Source organism: Jaculus jaculus, chromosome 3 (genome assembly GCF_020740685.1).
Source record: "Jaculus jaculus isolate mJacJac1 chromosome 3, mJacJac1.mat.Y.cur, whole genome shotgun sequence".
Lineage (NCBI taxonomy): Eukaryota > Metazoa > Chordata > Mammalia > Rodentia > Dipodidae > Jaculus > Jaculus jaculus.
The window spans coordinates 69,148,296-69,167,913 of NC_059104.1; the positions used below are offsets into that span (position 1 = coordinate 69,148,296).

Sequence of the window (19,618 nt, forward strand, 5' to 3'; positions counted from 1 at the left end):
GCCTGCCCCGGAAAAAAAATTCATCACCCATTCTGAATACTACTGTATCAGGTGTGGAAGACCTTAACATCATCCAGGTGACCAATTCCAGATGACAATAACGAAAGGCTATCAAAAGTTGAAAAGGCCAGGCAGCTCAGAGAGCAGGTCAACGACCTCTTTAGCTGCAAGTTCGGTGAAGCTATCAGAATGGGCTTCCCCGTGAAGGTCCCCTACAGAAAGATCACCATCAACCCTGGCTGCGTGGTGGTGGATGGCATGCCCCTGGGGGTGTCATTCAAGGCCACCAGCTACTTTCAGATCAGCTCCATGAGAAGGATCCTAGATTTTGCAGAGTTTATCAAGTTCACTGTCATCAGGCCATTTCCAGGACTTGTGATTAATAACCGGCTGGTGGGTCAGAACAAGTCAGAAGGCCCTTGATACAAGAATCATCTGAGCCGAGCCAGGTGGAGGGTCCAGCAACAGAAGTTATTAAAGAGACAGATGGAAGCTCTCAGACCCCACGTGGTAGACCTCTTCCCTCCCAGTTTTAAGCGCCTGTGGTTGAGAAGAGCTTTCCGGACTTGTTCCTGCCCCCATGCTGTGCAATATACTTGTATAACAGAAATACCTTCTATACAAACCTGTTTTTTCTACTTTTAGATAGAAATGTCTACTTTTTAAGCAGATCTGTGAGTTGATTAAAGAGCAGAGTTACTAGTTTTGCAGTGGCTGGCTGGCTTTGGAATCGAGTAGCGCGCTGGGAAGACGCCAGGGAACTGGCAGGGGAGCCTCGTCCGGTTTAACGAGTCCCACCGTGCTGTGCATTTTCCAATCAAGTGAACGTCTCTCCCGCCGGAACATCGCAGCTTCGGTAGCGAAGAGAATGCCTGTGATAGTTTTTTAGTTTTTCTATTTGAGAAATCATTTCGGGGACCTTCCACTTGCAGCTCTCCTTCATGCCAAGGGAGGCCAGTGTCTGTATATTTGACTAAGCCTTTTCCTAAGCCCTCCATCACTGTTCCTCTGCACCACAATGAAGAGAAGCGCTGTCCAGAGGTCGGTACGAGGTCAGTGTCCCCACAAGCGACTAGAGAGGACGTCCCCAGAGGCTCTTCCACGGTGACTTTTTGGCAAGCATACTGCCCAGCGCACCCCCGGAGGTCAGAGCTGGGGGACCCCGAAGCCCACCCTTGGCCTGCGGATGCGCAGGACTCTTGGGAACACTGTTGCAGCTCAGGTCGGGCTCGGGCTGTCTGTGATTCCCTTCCTTCATCTCTGATTCTGCCTGTGGCACTGCAATGACTGCCTGCCCACCCCTGTGTGCCTGCGGGGGGTGCAGCAAGGACACTCTTGTACACCAGGGTAAGGGTGGTAAGATATTAGCTGTCCAAAGCTAGAGTGTGATGTCCTAGCTTCCTTTAGCGTTTTTACGATATTCATGATGGGAAATTATATTACATGATAGCAGAAATAGGCATTTTTATGTTCCTTATATTTTACCTCAACTTAAATTGTAGATATAGGGAAATAAATAAAAATCATCCTTGCCTTTCACATCAAAAACTTACATATTGAGGGCAGCATGCATACTCACACATGTACACACACATAGTCTCATTAGATTATTTGCGTTATACACAGAAGTCCATGCTGCATTTGAGTTAATTTTATTTTAAAGAAAAAGTAACAGTTAAAAGTAACACTTTTTGACTGGGAGATATATACCATGCTGTATTAGACAGGGTTCCCTATAGGTACAGGCCCAGTGGAATGCATGTGTATTATAGAAGGGGATTCACTAGGCTGACTTGAGTTAGGAGTTGAGTAGTCCCAACAGTGTCCATGTGCACTACAGAGAGGTTGAGAATCCGGCAGCTGCGTGACTCCCTTTCACCTCCAAGAGCCACTCTGCCATCCAAGGTTTGAAGGGTAAACTCTTCCTTCTCCTTCTTTTCTCTTTATATACAGCATAAGAGAGGCCTCCACTCACTGCTTCTGGAGCAATGACCAAACCTGGCCCAAAATCTTCATTTACCACCCCAACCCAAGGAGTTTTAGGTAAGGCAACCTTTTCCCAGAACATGAGTGTGTGACTGGGACTTTGATTATATAGACCCTATGGGGCGGGTGGGGGGGGGGTAATTGTCCAGTCTCCTAACTGCAGGAGATTCACATTTCCAAATGGTCTTAAGCCAGGCATTAGGCCAAAGGAGGTGTCTTTCAAGCAGTTTCTTCACAAGGACACCTAAAAGGACTCCCAGACAATGTTTTGAACAACCTTTGTCTCAGAGACAAAGTTAGTCTCAGCGGATCGCATCTCCAGACTTCAGCAGAGATTCACGTGCATTCCCAATCTCTCAACTGTAGAAGATCCACATCACCTGGTGCTGACACCAGAAGACACACCTCCAAAAGTCCTTAAGCCAATAAGGAGGTATCTTTTGGGGAGTTCCTTCTTATGGAACACTTGAAAGAACTCCAAGAAAGTACTTCGGACACTTTGTCTTAGCCCATATCTAAAACACCAAAATGGGTAATAATCAATCCATTCCAATATATAGTCCATTTACCTGCCTCATTTAAAAAAAGTCTTTATAAAAGGGGCATAAAATCAGACATCAAAAGTTCCCATCTTGTATAACTTTCCACTCAGATCTGGCCTCAGCATATTCTAAGTAGTCAAAATCACTGGCTGGAAATTGGGATATTTTGACCCTGAAATCTTGTGGGATCTTCAAAGCTTTCTCCAGAACTGTGGCAAATAGTCAGAAAGTTCATACCTCCAAGCCTTATGTATCTCCAAACCCATTCCTCTCTATGCTCTTCAATTTCTACTTATCAGGTTCTTTCAGATCAAGACCCACTGTCAAGCTCCCCAGTCCCTTTCTCAGACCCAGACCTGGCTGATGAACCTCCCCCTGTCAAACCCCTCTTCCCCCTCTGCTCTCCCAGCAACAACTCCTTCCTCTGACACCACCCCACCCCTCCCTTCTCACAACCAGACCCACAAGTCTCACCTCCACCTCCAGTCCTCTCCTGCCACTGCTTCTGTGTGTTGCAACCCCCATGAAACCCCAAACACTCCTACTCTCACCCCAGTCTCAGCTTCGGCTTCTTTACACAGATTCCCTCCAATTCCTGAATTTCTAAAATCTACCCACCGTTACTTCCTTATTCCACCCCAATCCCAATGCCTTCCCACTTCTCACTTGCTCACCTTCACCCTGGCCCTCCCTTGCATTCTTCCTTAGAGGTTTCAAGAATGCATGGTCCAATGTGAGTACATGTCCCCTTTTCCATAATGGACATGTCCCAGATAGAATAACTATTGGGAGTTTTTCAGAAAATCCTCCAATTTTAAGAAGAAATTTTATGACCCACTCAGGCCAATCATTTAACCTGGTCTGACATTACTATGTCTTAACTTCCACTCTTACCCCTGAGGAAAAGACTCCTATCTTGCAGGCTGCTACTCATCATGCTTTTCATCATCAAAACCAGAATAACCCAATAGGCCAGCAGGATGTTCTACTTAAGGACCCAAATTGGAATTATCAACTGAGCTACCCTGACATCCAAAGAAGAGATCATATGATCTCTTGCCTCCTAATGTGCATAAAAAAAATGCCCAGTCAGGTAAATTATGATAAAATAGGGGAAATAATGCAAAAGCCTAATGAAAATCCCTCCCTTTTATGGCTCATCTTCCAGTCATGGTTACTAAATACACCCATCTGTACTCCACTTCCCCTGAAGGATAGCTTTTAATCCAAATGAGAGAAAGAAAAATATTTAAAACTTAAATACCATCCACCATAAGCCCTCAGCCTAAAACAGGTCAGTCACTGAGAGCAGGCCTACAGTCCCAGACACTGCCTAGAAACTGTTCCTGTTGCCCAGCAGCAGGACTTCAGATAAACAAATGTCCCAGTTCCAGGCCTTCTACCAAGCCTTGTCCCAATTGTGGACAATGGGATATTGGGAAATGTATTATCCTCAGGTGGGTTGCCCCTACCCAAAGAGCGCATTGAACCACAAGATTCTCTTAATTGGCTACCACTGATGGAATGAGGTCTGGGCTTAATATTCTCTGCCACCATAGGCGAGTCCCATGAACTTAGCATAATTAGGACAGTGTTTGACAGAAAGATCTCATTTCTAACTGACACTGGGTCTTCTCTTTCATTATTCCCAGAGTATTGGGGGATTCTCCCAATATCCCCACCCAGCTCCCACTTCTCTCATGGGCATAAAGAGAACTAAACAAATACCCAAAATGACTCTGCCTTTATACTGTACTTTTGGAAACCTAATTCATTCATAGTACTCCCCTCCTCTCCCACCCCACTTGTGGGAAGAGACCTACTTAAAATATTTAAGCCTCACTGTTCCTTCCATCTTTAAATTTCCATATGAATTTTACTCTCCAGGGCTGTCCATCCACTTCATGATAAGACTGTCTCTCCCAAACACCCTCTTTTGCCCCAAGTAAATTCGCTAGTATGGGATACAGATAACTCATCAGTTGATAGCCACCACTCATCCATAGTTACCACCTTAAAAGACCCCCACTCTTTTATTTCTGTTCTCCAATACCCAAAGTCCTCAAAGGGATGAAGAGGATTCAAATCCATAATAACTCAGCTTCTAATGTCTAGATTTCTCATTCCTACCAATTTGCCTCATAAGCACCCCAATTTTACCAGCCCCAAACCCCTATGGCCTCTTTTGCTTTGTCCAAGACCTATGCAAAATAATCCCAACCTATCCTAACCCCTGTACCTTGCTTTCTCTCATTCCCCTAAGCACTACACACTTCACAGTCTTATTGACCTAAAATATGCCTTTTTTACTATTCTTCTGTGTCCCATCTCTCAGTGTCTCTGCTTTTACATGGACTGATCCTGACACTGCTATTCACAACTCACCTGGAAAGTTTTGCCTCAAGAGCTTTGAGACAGACCTCATTTCTTTAGCCAGGCCCTACAATTAGACCTCACCACTTTAGATCTGCATCCTAACACCTTACTCCAATATGTAGATGATTTGTTTCTCTGTAGTCCCTCTGCTTTTGACTGCACTCTTCTATTGTGATTGTTTGAATGGATGTCCCCAATAGATTCAGTTCTATTAATGCTTCTTGGATTTCCAGCTACCTGGCTGGAGAGAGTATCACAATGGGCAGATCTTAGGGCCCAGCCCTAAGGTGTGGGGGTGCATTTGGAATTTCAGTCTAAATATTGTTGCAAAGTGCTTGAGTTCTGCCTCAATTCTCTGTCGTTTGGCTGCTGGGTTTCTGCTCTTGGTGGTGGGTTTTCCTTTCCTTTTCCTTTTTCTTTTTCTCTTTCTTTCTTTCCTTTTTTTGCCATTATTGAACATCCCCTATGTGGTGGTTGATTGAGGTGTCCCCCAGAAATTTAGATGTTCTGAATGATAGGTTCCCTGCTGATGGAGATTTGGGAATTAACTACTTCTGGGACAGTATGTTGTTGGGGGTGGGCTTATGGTTATTTGTTGCAGTCATGTTCGCATTGCTGATAGAAATCATGAAGAGCAGCTTGTGGAAAAAAGGAGGTTGGTTTTGACTTACAGACTCAAGGGGGAAGCTCCATGATGGCAAGGAAAATGATGGTATGTGCAGAGGATGGACATCACTCCTTAGCCCACATAAGGTGCACAATAAGAACAGGAGAATGTGCCAAACAGTGGCAAGGGGACACTGGCTATAATACCCATAAACCTGTCCCCAACACACTGCTTACAGGCGGTATTAATTCCCAAATCTCCATCAGCTGGAAAACCTAGCATTCAGAACATATAAGTTTATAGGGGACACATGAATCAAACCACCACATTCCACCCCCGGCCCCCATAAAGTGATAGCCATACGTGAGAGAAAATGCAATGCATTCAGTCCAACTTTAAAAGTCCTCATACTTTTTGTCAATCCTAATGATGTTCAAACATCCCCATAGTCCAAGATCTTTTAACTGAGACATAGTACCAAAAAATAACCTCAAAAACCCATAATGGCACAGAATAAACATTCACACTGCAAAAGATGGCAATGGACAAAGCAAAGAAATACTCAAGCAATACATGATTTAAACAGGGCAAACACCAAACTGTGTAGTTCCAAGTCCAACAACTCTAGCCAGGGACAAGTCTTCAAGTCTGATAACTCTAACCAGCAACATGTCTCTGCAGTTTCAATTACACCCCTCTAGCTAGGCTACTCGCCATCCTAGAAAACTTCATTGGAGGCAGTGTATTGTTGGGGAGTGGGCTTGTGAGTATTATAACCAGTTTCCCTTTGCTGGTGTTTGGCACACTCTCCTGTTGCTGTTGTCCACCTTATATTGGCCAGGGGGTGATGTTCACCCTCTGCTCATGCCATTATTTTCTCTTGTCATCATGGATTTTCTTCTCAAGTCTTTAAGCCAAAATAAATCATTTTTTCCCCAAAAGCTGTACTTGATTGGGTGATTTCTGCCAGCAATGCAAACCTGACTGCAATACCATGGATCTGTAAGTTTCAAATAAATTTCCTTCCTCCATAACACAGAGTTATGACTCTGCCTGGTTTGGAAGGTCATCCCAGCAACGTGAAGCTGTCTACTACACAACTGTTACCAAGGAGTGGGAGTTGTTGAGATGAATTTGACCATTTGTATTTTGGTCTTTTGGAACTTTTCTTTTTGGCGGGGGGAGGAATGGGCATGGACTTGCTATTTGCAACTACAGATGCCTTCCAGAGAAGTAAGCCATGTTTTATGGACTATTGTAGTGAGAGTTTGAAAATGCTAAGTGCAGAGAGAATTATTTGGAGGCTTGGCATAGGCTACAGAGGACTTCACTGGAACTGGGCTACTTGGGACTGGCTGCATTCTGCTACCTATAACCAGAGAGTTTGATCAAGGTTAAATTTGTGATGGACTGATGTGCTTCTATAAAGATGTAGGACTGAGAGATACAAATTTTAAGTTGGAAAAACTCAAACAAGTTTAAACTTTACTGGCACAAAGACTACTTACTGCAGTTGCTACTGTCAAGTGCATTAGCATTTGGAATGAAGATGGTCCAGCTGCTTTACAATAAAGCAATGGAGAGAATGTCTGAGGTGATCCCACCCCAGAAAGACTGAATCGTAAGAATGTAAATTCTTTTGAGAAGCAATCTGAAAAGAAAGATCTTGCTTTTCAAGGTCATGATTTATTTAGTTTCTGAATTAAGAATGTGGCTGCATCTTGCCCAACTGGTATTGGTTTCAAAAGAATAAAAAAAACAAGTTTGGAGTGGTTAAGAAGTGCACATAGTTCCAGTAGCCACTGCTGAGATGTGTCATATAGGCAGTATGTGATGAGCCTGATAGGCTAGAAAAGCCACTGGAAGATGGACTGTGGTTTTCAGTGGGAGACCCAATAATGTTTAGATATACCAGGCATATGCAAGGGCTACCAGAGAGTAGCATTAATATATGGGTATGGACATTAAGAAAAGTGCTTACTAGGCAGTTTGGTGGTCATAATAATATAATAATATAATTGCATTTAGCCATACAACAGCAGGTTTTACACCCCTAGGGCTCATAACCTCCCCTGTCATACATCGACTTTTGATTAGGGTTTTCAGTACCAGGCATGTATTCCCTCCCATGGAGTGAGCCTCCAGTTCAGTTAGTGAGTGGTTGGTTTGCCCCACTGCAGGCATGCCACAGTTGCACCTGTTGGCTCATTTGGCCTGGATGGCCAAACTTAAGGCTTTTAGTGTCCACTGTTGTTTATCTCCACTGAGGACTTCTCTCTCCCATAAGGCTGCATGAAGCATAACTTTTTCTCACTTTCTGTCAGCTGGTCCACAGGGAGGAGGTTTTTAGCTCAACTCCAGCTTTATTTCTCAGTAACCTTGCAGCCCAAGAATGTGGAGTCTTCAGCAATAGACTCTTACCATCTATTCCTGGTGAGAAATCAAGAGCCTTGACAATGGCCTTTAGGCTGCCAGGTTTTTGCTCTTGCTTTTTGCTTTTTTTTTTTTTTTTCTCTTCTTTTATACCATTATGGAACTTACCCCTGGATCTATAAGCTTCAAATAAATTTCCTTCCTGCACAGCTGTGATTGTTTTGGAAGTTCATTCCAGCATCCTAAAGCTGTCTACTATAACTATCCTCATTAACTCTCTCTCTGCTTGAGGTTACCAGGCAACCAAAGATAAGGCCCAACTTGTCCCTTCCTCTATTATTTATCTCAGAATCACTCTCACTCCTAAAGTGAGATGTATTCCCTCCCACCAAATACCTTTAATCCAAAACTTACCATTCCCCAGTACTAAAACATAGCTCTTATATTTCCTGGAATTAGTAAACTTCTTTCAAATATGGATCCCCAACTTCTCCCTCAAAGCAAAACCCCTTTATGAGGTGACTAGAAGCAACCTTGATGATCCCCTAACCTCTCTCACTTCTCTTTTTTCATTTTTGTTTATTTTTATTTATTTGAGAGCAGCAGACACACACACACAGAGAGAGAGAGAGATTGAGAGAGAGAGAGAGGAAGTGAAATAGGGCACACCAGGGCTTCCAGCCACTACAAATGAACTCCAGACATATGCACCCCCTTGTGCATTGGGCTAACGTGGGTCCTGGGGAAACGAGCCTTGAACCAGGGTCCTTAGGCTTCACAGGCAAGCACTGAATCACTAAGCCATCTCTCCAGCCCTCTTATTTCCATTCAACAAACTCAAACTAAACCTATCCCAATCTTCAGACCTTTATCTCCAGAATCCATCAAAGCCATTTCACCTCTATTTGCACACAGATGGGGGACAGTCCCTGGCCCTTTTGGGGCAAGCAGAAAGAAATACAATTCAACCCATAACATATGATTCTAAGCAGCTAGATCTTGTCTTAAATGGTTGGTCTCAGTGGTTACAACTTCTAGCAGTAGCAGCCACATTAATACCCAAATCTAACACACTAACCATCACCTGCCCCCTTCAGGTCCTGTCATAACCTTAGTGAATTCCTTAGCCACAAAACCTTTCTCTCACTTACTCCTTCTGAGTTTAAGTTATCCACTCAACATTTCATTTCACAGATGCATGACCATAAACCCAGTTACCCTCCTTCCTCCTGATACTATAAGCACTGATTTACCTCCTTCTCACTCCTGTTCTTCTGTACTACTCTCCAACTCTTTTAGCAACTCTTAGATGATCCCATCCGCATTGCCCCTAATTGGCTCATAGATGGAAGCTCTTCAAAAGAAAGAAAAACTGGCTATGCTATTGTCCAACTAGTGCCACTTCCTAACACCCAGTACCACCCTGCCACCATTATAGAATCCCATTCCCTTCCCTCATCCACAACTTTCCAGCAGGCTGAGCTCATAGCTTTTCCAGAGCTCTCCTGGTAGCCAAAGATAAAATAGTTAATATAGAGAGAGATTCAAAATGTGCACATAATATAATACACTCAAATGCAGCCATTTGGCAAGAACAAGGGTTCTTCACTCAGTGTTACACCTCAATTCAGAATGGTGCTTTCATACACAAGTTGTTACAGGAAGCCTGGGAAGGAAAACTGATTGCTGTCATCTACTACCAGGGACATCAACATAATTCTCACTATATATCTGTCTCCAAGAACCTGGTGGACAAGCATGTCAAACTTGTTGCCTCCCACTCACCTCTCTTAATACTTTCTCCCCTTTGTATACTAGAATAGAACAAGACAAAATCACCTCCCAGAATGGCCAACAGGATGGATCTTGGTGGTATCAAAGTAAGCTTTTAATCTTACCTGATAATCTCAAATATAAAATTTTTCTCTTTAAAAATATTTTATTTATTTATTTGTTTGTTTATTTATTTTCAAGAAGAAAGATACAGAGAGAAAGAGAGGAACAGAGTGAGTGTATGGGCATGCCAGGGCCTCTATCCACTACAAAAGAATTCCAAATGCATGCACCATTTTGTGTATCTGGCTTATATGGGTACTGTGTAAATGCACCCAGGGCATTGGGCTTTTCAGGTAAATGCCTTAACTGATGAAACATCTCTCCAGCTTATAAATCGTTTCTTCCTTTTTTAAAAAAATATTTGTTTGCTTATTTGTTTATTTATGAGACAGAAAGACAAAGAGAAAGGCAGAGAGAGAAAGAGAAAGAGAGAGAGACAGACAGAGAAATAGAGTAAGAATTGGTATACCAGCCACTGAAAATGAACTCCAGACACATGCACAACCTTGTGCATCTGGCTTATGTGGAATCAAACCTGGGTCCTTTGGCTTCACAGACAAGCACCTTAACCAATAAGCTATCTCTTCATCCCCCATAAAACTTTTCTTAGTCTTCACAATCTCTTCCATCCAGGCTCTCAAGCCCTTACTCAGTTCCTGAACACACATACACACACACACATTATTCCCACAAGATAAACAGCTAATACAATAAATTTCCTCTTCATGAAAAACCTGTCTAACTACTAATCCTAACTCCAGCATTAGGCCCCCACCCTATCCAACATACCAGGCCAGAGGATCTTTCCCAGCCTCAGACTTAGATACATTCTAGTTCTGGTAGACCCCTTCACTGGATGGGTAGAAACCTTTCCCACAATTAATAAAAGGGGCTCCAAAGTCACCAATATTCTCATTACAGAATTGATTCCCAGGAGTGGCCATCCCTCTTCCTTATAATCAGTCATCGCCCCAAATTCACCTCTTAGGTATCAAAGGCCCTAGCTTCTTCCCTAAGCATAAAATGAAACTTGAACAGACCCTACTGTCCTCAATCATCAGTCAAAGTAGAATATGTGGACCATATATTAAAAGAATCCTGACTGAAGAACCCATACATCCCCTAGCCACACAGCCAATCAGAGCAATGGATTCAGTGATCCAAGCAGCCTAACCAAATTCACAGTGTAACAGAGATGGACTGAGGTGAGCACGAACCTTAGGTGAGATTGGAAGCCGTCCCAAAAGGTAACAGTGCCTGCTTACACAAAGCCAGGTACCTAGGCCTACACTTGAAGTGCTAATCTCACCTTCCATGTCAGGACAGGTTGTGTGTTGACTTGATTAATATATTCTTGGTCAGCTTTGCCGTTCTCAAATTAGTAGTATTTTCATGTTGACTATTGTTGTCTTTTACACTTCCTGATTTATAGGGTCTTTGTATTTTTCTTCTGTTATTATTGGGGGCAGGGTCTGACTCAGGCCCAGGCTATCCTGGAACCTATTACAGACCAGAAATTCCAGTCTCCCAGTTGACAGGATTAAGGGAGTGGGGCAACACATACTCTTAGAAACTTTGACTTTATTAGATTATCTGTTTGTTTTAATCACCACACTTGCAAAAATACCCTGTGCTCATTTTAATTGAATTGGTGTATTGCTCAGCTACATTCTAGAATTAGGCAGTAATTTGCTCCACAGCCTACTTAAATTATTGCACAGCAGGAAGACTCAAAACCTAGGGTCATTTCTGCTGTTACTCTGGGAGTAATATATGAGACACACCTTGCCCCTCAAGCTCCTACCCTGAAGATATATAAGATTAAATTTACACATCTAAGAATACTGCAGGAAATTAGACAACCCAAGGATTGAAATAACTCAAGATGCAAAAATCTCTACACTTTAATACAAGAATCACAAAAAATTAACACCCTATAATTCCACCAAAAATTATAAATCCATCGGAAATGACCTCCATGAAGAGCCAACCTGACTCCATTTTAACAGCAAGAGCCATTTTGATATAATGACTAAGTTAAATTTCTGTTTCTCTACTTTCTATGTCTGAGCTGGGCCCACACATTTTCCCCTGGTTACTGTTCCCAGGATTGTGTATTCATAACATTCTGGGAAGTAGTTTAACTGTAACAGCTGGTCTGCTTCTTTCACCCCACATGTTTGCCTCTGAAAACCCTCTACTCTGTGATTTCTATGGTTTTTCCCTATAAAAAGAGCCTTAGAAGCTGACTTGGAACTGCTCTCCACACCCCTGCCTTAGTGAAGCAGTCACCAGACCAGCTTTATTGTGCACAATTAAAAGCTTTCTTCAATTTGCTCATAATTTGTGGTCAGTGGTCTTTATTCTCACAGTTTCTGGGTTAACATAATGGAGGCCCTAGCAAGATCAAAAGCCCACCAATGTGCCTGTGCCCATCTTTGCCCCTGAAAAGCTGTACCTCCTCCCCCACCCATCACTACCACAGTCCTATTCTCCCTGCTCCCAAACTGTGATGGGCAGACTACAATGCAAAAGGCATAACATAAAAAAGCAAGTGCAAATAAATCCCATAAGATCTCCCAGTCCTAAAATGGATGTCTCTAATCAAAAAAATAGAAGAGACAATAGGATAAGAAGCCCAAGATGAAGTTATGAGCAGTGCAAAACTGGCCAAGATATTGGTAGGACTTTCAGGAAAGCAACAAAGAACTGATAATTGTGTGGATGCTGCCATCACTAGATTATACCTAACACATAAGAAAATACTCAGGGTCCAATCATAGTTAAAGGATATAAAGGAAAGTGAGAAAAAAAAAAGAGGACCTAAAAAACTAGCTGGCTATGCTAAATGAAGACATAAAGAAATGCAAAGATGAATTCCAAGAAGCATCAAGAAAATCAGAAAATGATGAGAAAAAGGAACTTGACAGAGGGATGGAAACCATACATAGGAAAGTAGTAGAAAATGCAAACCTAATTTAACAAGACCAAAACACCTTAGAGGCTCTCAAGAATAGAGTCAGCTATGAGGAGGAAAGTCAGATCTGGAAGATAAAATAGAAGAAACAGTTCAAGAGTATAAAAGTTTCAATAAGTTCAAAAAATTCTGTGAACAGAACATGAGGGAAATATGGGATACCCTTAAACATCCTAACATTCAGATCATAGGCATACCAGAAAGGGAAGAAACAAAGACCAAAGGAATGGAGAACTTATTTAACCAAATAATTAAAGAAAACTTTCTTACTTTTGGAAAATAAAGGCCTATAAAGATACAAAAAGCTAACAGAACTCCAAAAAGATTGGACCAAAGGAGAAACTTTCCAAGACATACTTTTATTAAGACTCTAAACATTGATGTCAAAGAGAAAGTCCTAAGAGAAGCTAGGGAAAAACAACACATCACATTTAAAGGTAACCCCATCAGAATCACTTCAGACTTCTCAATGGAAACTCTGAAAGCCAGAAGGGCCTGGAATGGAACACTGCAAACTCTAAGAACCTATGGCTTCCAACCCAAGCTACTTTACCCAGCAAAAATATCCCTCATAATAGATGGTGAAAGAAAAACCTTCCATGACAAAACTCAGCTTTAGAACTATAGGAACACAAAACAAAACCTATAGAGTATTTCAGGAAATTCTCCACACAGAAGAATCAAATAATCATCCTCAAGTGCCTACAAGAAGCATATCACAATAACCAAACTCAGAGAAGGCACAAAAATCTTCAAAATCCATGAAAACATCGAATCACATAAGCCAACATAATATGGCAGGGAAAAAAAAATCAAACCTCATAGTCATTACCCTGAATATCAATTGTCTTAATTCACCCATCAAAAGACACAAGCTAACAGGATGGATCAGAAAATTAGACCCCTTAATCTGTTTTCTTCAAGAAACCTACCTCACCACTAAAGACAGACACCTCCTCTGGGTGAAAGGGTGGAAAACAATACTCCAAGCAAAGGGGAATAACATACTTACCAAGCATCTTAAGGACTGGACAATAGGGAGGGTGGGGAGGTAGGTGAGGGACAGGGAGAGAGTGGGGGACACAAAACTGGACTGATATAGCAATGGTACCATAAAACTGTACATCCTAAAAGACAAACCAAATGGTTGAATCTTCACCAGGCCCTTAGAGGGAACACCAGATTCACAAGGCCCTGAAGAGGGTATGATGAAAACTAACCACTATATCCTCCTGTCTCTGCTTCTCTCTCTCTCTCTCCTCCCTCCCTCTTCTCTGTCATGTCTCTATCTCTTTTATATCACTCATCCTTTTCTTCATTCTCTTCTTGGTGCTGACCTGTAACTGCCAGTACCAGCAGGTGGATATCATCCACAATGACCTTTTGATCACAGAGATCTGCAAGGTCTCCCAAAAGAAGACAGATTTATGTCAGAGCACTTGATGACCCACCATATAGGTTAGTGGTGAGACCCTACTGCTAAAGACACTATACACTGTTGGCATGTATCAGGGAATGACATGGCTGGAAGCTGGAAGACAGTCAATCCACAGACAGTTAGCATGTCTAGTACTGGAAAGTGCTACATGAGAGACTGGGGGATAATGACCAGTATTGGTCCAAGCAATGCATAGTCTAACCTACATAGCCTCAAACAACCTGACATGATGTTCATACAAGTGCAATAGTGATGCATAGCCATGGTGGGAAACCAACTGCTCTCAATTTGGCTAACTGATATGCTCAGTGGAACAGAACCCATAGCTGGAGCTCCGAAACAAGTCAGAACCATATCAAAAATGAGCCCGTTCTCCATTAAACTCTCTCTAAAAACCAATGGTTATCACATTTATTTGGTGCTAATTTTACTCTTTGTTGGAGAATCTGCTTCTCTCTTTCAGACAGATACAGATCTTAAAGAGATAACCACCCATCATACCTTAAAAGGGCCCCAGCTGAAACTACGAATAATTGGGGAAACATGCAAGAATGCTGTTTTCTTGGTTAACTGGAAACCAGCACAATGGTGAAGGAGATAGACATGGAGAACAATCAACCCCTACCAAACATGATATTCAGAGACACAGAGCCACCCAAGATCTCAACACAGAAGCAGACCTAATGTGAACCCAACATGGCTCAGGGAAATTTGTGGAAGACTGGGTGAAATGAATGCCAGAGTCACACATTGGGTCATGACACACAGAGACATTTCCTCCTACCCAAAACTAAAGGCTAACTCCACAATGCATGACTAATATACCCCAACAAAAAGAGTCCTTGTGGAGAGGGGAAGGGTAGGGAGCAGCCTAACAATGATACCAACTTAACTGTATTCACTGGCTACAAATAAATAAATAAATAAGAATTTAAAATGGTAATGCATAGCCTCTGAATGAATGAATGAATATATGTAGGGGAGATGTATCTGGAGTCTATATGGAAAGTTCACTTAGAATGAATGTGTGTATATGTGAGTGTGTATGTGGCTTACAGCTCTAAGGCTGGAGAATGATAAGGCTTTGCCTTTGTGTCTGTGAAAAATCCATTGTGGGCGATATTCTCCACCAAGACCTACACTGCATGGCCAATTTTTACTGTTGATTGTCACCCAGAAGGAACACTGAAAGTAATAAAAATCATTGGTAAGAAAATTGCAAGATTCTCCTACTCTTAAAAAATTATAAAATGACAGGATCAGAAAGCTACTTTGTAGCCCTTAGAGAAGTCCAAATTATGCCTTGAAATTTAGAGGAAAAAAATGTGGGGGGGGATTATGCTGTCCCACTGTGGTCCCCAGGAACAAAAAGTAGATGAAAAATAATTAAATTCTGGGTCAATCCTGGGCAGATGCTAGAACCTGGGGGGAAAATCTGTCTTGCTCTCAAATGCTATGGCTGGGGCAGTGCTCCATAACAAAGATAAAAGTAGGGGACTACACATGAACAGGTACCTGCCATGTGTCACCTAGTGCTTTCCCCTGAAGGGCTTATTCTGCAGATGGCCAGGAGGGCCTGGGAATAAGAGAAGGAGCCTAACACACAAGGCTCACTGTTGGACAGAAAGACAAGACACAGACCTCTCTTGAATTTATGTTGTTCCCAGGAGAATCCCTTGATGGCTCTTAGCTTCTCTGCCTAGCTGAGCCAGGGCTGTTATAGGCACAGTTAGAATCTCAGGATCCTGGCCCTAGTATGATGATGTGTGAGTCCTAAATTGCTACAAACAGAAGGAGACTTCCTATTAAAAAAATTGCAGCTGTTTTTAAGTTTACTTTATCTCTCTATGCTACTATGGTACTACTAACAGACAACAGCCTCAAGATTTATATTTAAATTTAAAATTACTCAGTAATGAGTTTGTCAGAAAACCTATAAAACTTCTAATAATGTTCAAATCTGCTTTTATATTAAAAAAAGTTTCAGCTGGGTGTGGTGGTGCATGCCTTTAATCCCAGCACTTGGGAGGTAGAGGTAGGAGGATTGCCATGAGTTCAAGGCCACCCTGAAACTGCATAGCGAATTCCAGGTCAGCCTGGGCTAGAGTGGGACCCTATCTCAAAAAAAAAAAAAAAAAAAAAGAAAGAAAGAAAATGTTCCAGCCAGTCATGGTGGCACATGCCTTTAATCCCAGCACTTGGGAGGCAGAGGTAGGTGGATCACCATGAGTTCAAGGCCACCCTGAGATTACATAGTAAATTCCAGGTCAGCCTGAGCTATAGAGCAAAACCCTACCTCAAAAAACAAAACAAAAAAAAGTTTCAGCATATTCTGGGTAAATAATATAAATCAAATCTGATCTACTCTTCTATAAAGAGTAAACTCACAAAGTCTTGAGGGCTGGAGAAATGGCTTAGTTGTTAAGGCTCTTGCCCACAAAGCCAAAGGACCCAGCTTTGATTCCCTAGGACCCATGTAAGCCAGGTGAACAAGGGGTACATGCATGTGGAGTTTGTTTGCAGCAGCTACAGGATCTGGCACACCCATTCTCTCTCTCCCTCTCCCTCTCTCTCTCTCTCTCTCTCTCTCTCTCTCTCTCTCTCTCTCTCTCCTTGCTTATTTCTCTCTCTCTCAAATAAATAAGGAAAAAATTGAAAAAATAATTTAAAGTCTTTTGAGGAAGAAAAAAAAAACTTAAATGGTCATATTAAAAGTCTTATGGGCCGGGCATGGTGGCACATGCCTTTACTCCCAGCACTCGGGAGGCAGAGGTAGGAAGATTGCCATGAGTTCAAGGCCACCCTAAGACTCCATAGTGAATTCCAGGCCAGCCTGGGCTAGAGTGAGACCCTACCTTGAAAAGTCTATGGTAAGAAAATAGAAGTTTTTGTAATCATAAGATAAATTGACTAAAGAAAATAAACTGGAGAGAAAACTTTAAGTTTTAGATATTAAATGTTTGATGAAAAAGATTGTTATATAGTGGTTTCATAGATTGTAAAGTAAAAGCATGTAAAGGAAAATACGAATAAACTTAAACAGAAGATTAAAGACAAAGTTAGCTAACAATCTTAAAATACTTGAACAGATTACAGACTTCTTGAGATATAAAATGACTATTAACCTAGGTTTACATCAAACTAACAAAGGATAGCCCTGGCTGGTAGCAAGTTGCTATGACAGTCAGGTTGTAAACTTCAAACTTTAACTCATTGACGTTAATCTGGTCATGATAATGGTTATGAAAGACTGACTTTAGAGTACTCAGCCAAGTTAGTTAGGTTCCTATATTTGTCAACCTTTTATCTAGAGCTTAAAGTGAAAATTGCCTCAATAATATTTAATTCTCTTCTAAGGTTAGTATATCTAAAATCCCGCCTAGAAAAAAATCCCAAAGGAGCTGGAGAGATGGCTTAGCTGTTAAGTGCTTGCCTGTGAAACCTAAGGACCCCAGTTCAAGGCTCTATTCCCCAGGACTCATGTTAGCACAAGGTTCACAAGGGGACATATGCGTCTGTAGTTTGTTTGCAGTGGCTGGAGGCCCTGGCATGCCCATTCTCCCTCCCTCCCTCCCTCCCTCCCTCCCTCCCTCCCTCCCTCCCTCCCTCCCTCCCTCCCTCTCTCTCTCTCTGCCTCTTACTCTCTCTCTCTCTCTCTCTCTGCCTCTTACTCTCTCTCTCTCTCTCTCTCTGCCTCTTACTCTCTCTGTCACTCTCAAATAAATAAATGAAAATAAACAAAAATAAATCCCAAAGAGGAATTATTTAGTCTCTTCCTGTTCTATAAGACAAATATACCACATTTGAAGTCACCAAAAAGCATTTATCTGTCACACACTTAGGGACTATTCTTCAATTCTTCCAACAATCACAGTCTTAATACTTTAGATTTAACTTACATCATTATTGAGTAAGTTTATCAAAGTACTGCAGGCAAAATTATAAAGTTGGTTTAAATTTAAATAGTTATAGATTATGCTGTGAAATTTTGTGTATATTTGAGTTCACTATAGTTCTATAAAATTAACTGGGAGGAGATTAAAAATATTTCTTTCTGGCTCAACAATTTAAATGTGCTTGTTTGCAAGGCCAGATACACATAGTGGAGCATACATTTGGAGATTGTTTGCCATGACAAATGGCTCTGGTATGCCCATTCCCTCTCTTTCCCATGAGACTTGTCCCCTTTTTCATTATATCATAACAGTTTAGATTGGCTCCTCTGTTCTTTGGATATGTTAAGTATAGCTGACTAAACTTCAGAAACTGACTTATTGATTGGGTGTATATCTTATTTAGCTTTTAAAAGTACTAAATCTACTCCTAATGTGTGTGTGTGTGTGTGTGTGTGTCTGTGTGTGTGTGTGTTTGTATCCTGATTCTGATGAACTTTAAAAATTGTGAAGTTTTCATATCTTCACATTCAAGCCAAAAGCATTATTACATAACATAATTTTTTTGGTTTATTTTGAATTATGTCAGCAGACCTTTTGTTCATAGTTACTGTTTGTAGCCTCATGTGCCTTAAATATATAAACTCTACATTTTGTCAATATCAGACTTTTCCAGATATCAAAATATTGTAGTCTAGTTTATACAAAGTCCATGATGTTTGGCTGCCAGCAAGCAAACTATTAAGCTGAACCATTCAACAAAAATAGAATATAAAAGAAAATGAAAACTTTTAGCTCTTACATTTCATTATCTTACTGTTATCTTTCACCAGTAAAATCATTGGGAAAAAAACACTTGAAAATTATCTGAAGTTTTTATTAATGTGTTTTTTTCACTTAAAAAACTTAAAAGCTAGGGTGATTTTTATTTATTTACTTTTTTGAGGTAGGGGTCTCAGTATAGCTCAGGCTGACCTGGAACTCACTCTGTAGTCCCAGGTTAGCCTCAAAGTCAGAGTGGTCCTGCCTCTGCCTCCCAAGTGATGGATTAAAAGCATATACCACCATACCTGACTAAAACCCTGTAATTTAAAAATGACTCCTGTCTTGTTTGTGCTGATTTTACTGGATGATTTGGTCATTGTGACTTTGTTCTTAGGAAAACTAAGGAAGATTCCCCATGTTATAGGGAAACCTATTGTATGCAAACAATGTTAATAGAGTTTGTCTAAGCTTTACATAACAGTCATAAATATTTCTTTAATTAAGCCATAAAATTGCTTAATGGTAAAAGGTACTTATTTAAAACATTACTTTGTGTCTGTCGTAATGTCTCTAATGTGTGTTAAAACCAGGTTATCTTAACAATGACCAGGTTTGACGTTATTCTTAAGCTATATATAATCAGTCTCAGTCAAGGTTTTATTTAAGTAAGTTCATTACTTACAGATATATTGATACTTAAGAAATATTTCTTACCCTAGAAAAATAAACTTAAACTGCTGTTCTGTTTCCAGTTTGGAGAGTAATTGTTACCTGCATAGGTATACAGACTAGCCAAAGTTATTTTCAAACACAGCTGCCTAGTTT

General features: G+C 41.2%; 1 long non-coding RNA gene across 1 annotated transcript; it reads left to right on the top strand.

Moving 5' to 3' along the window:
• Positions 1–794: 794 nt before the first annotated feature.
• Positions 795–9,722, top strand: LOC123459342. Its single transcript, XR_006636235.1, has 3 exons — positions 795–1,347; positions 1,954–2,043; positions 9,703–9,722. It is a non-coding gene; the product is annotated as an uncharacterized LOC123459342 (long non-coding RNA).
• The last annotated feature ends 9,896 nt before the right edge of the window (positions 9,723–19,618 follow it).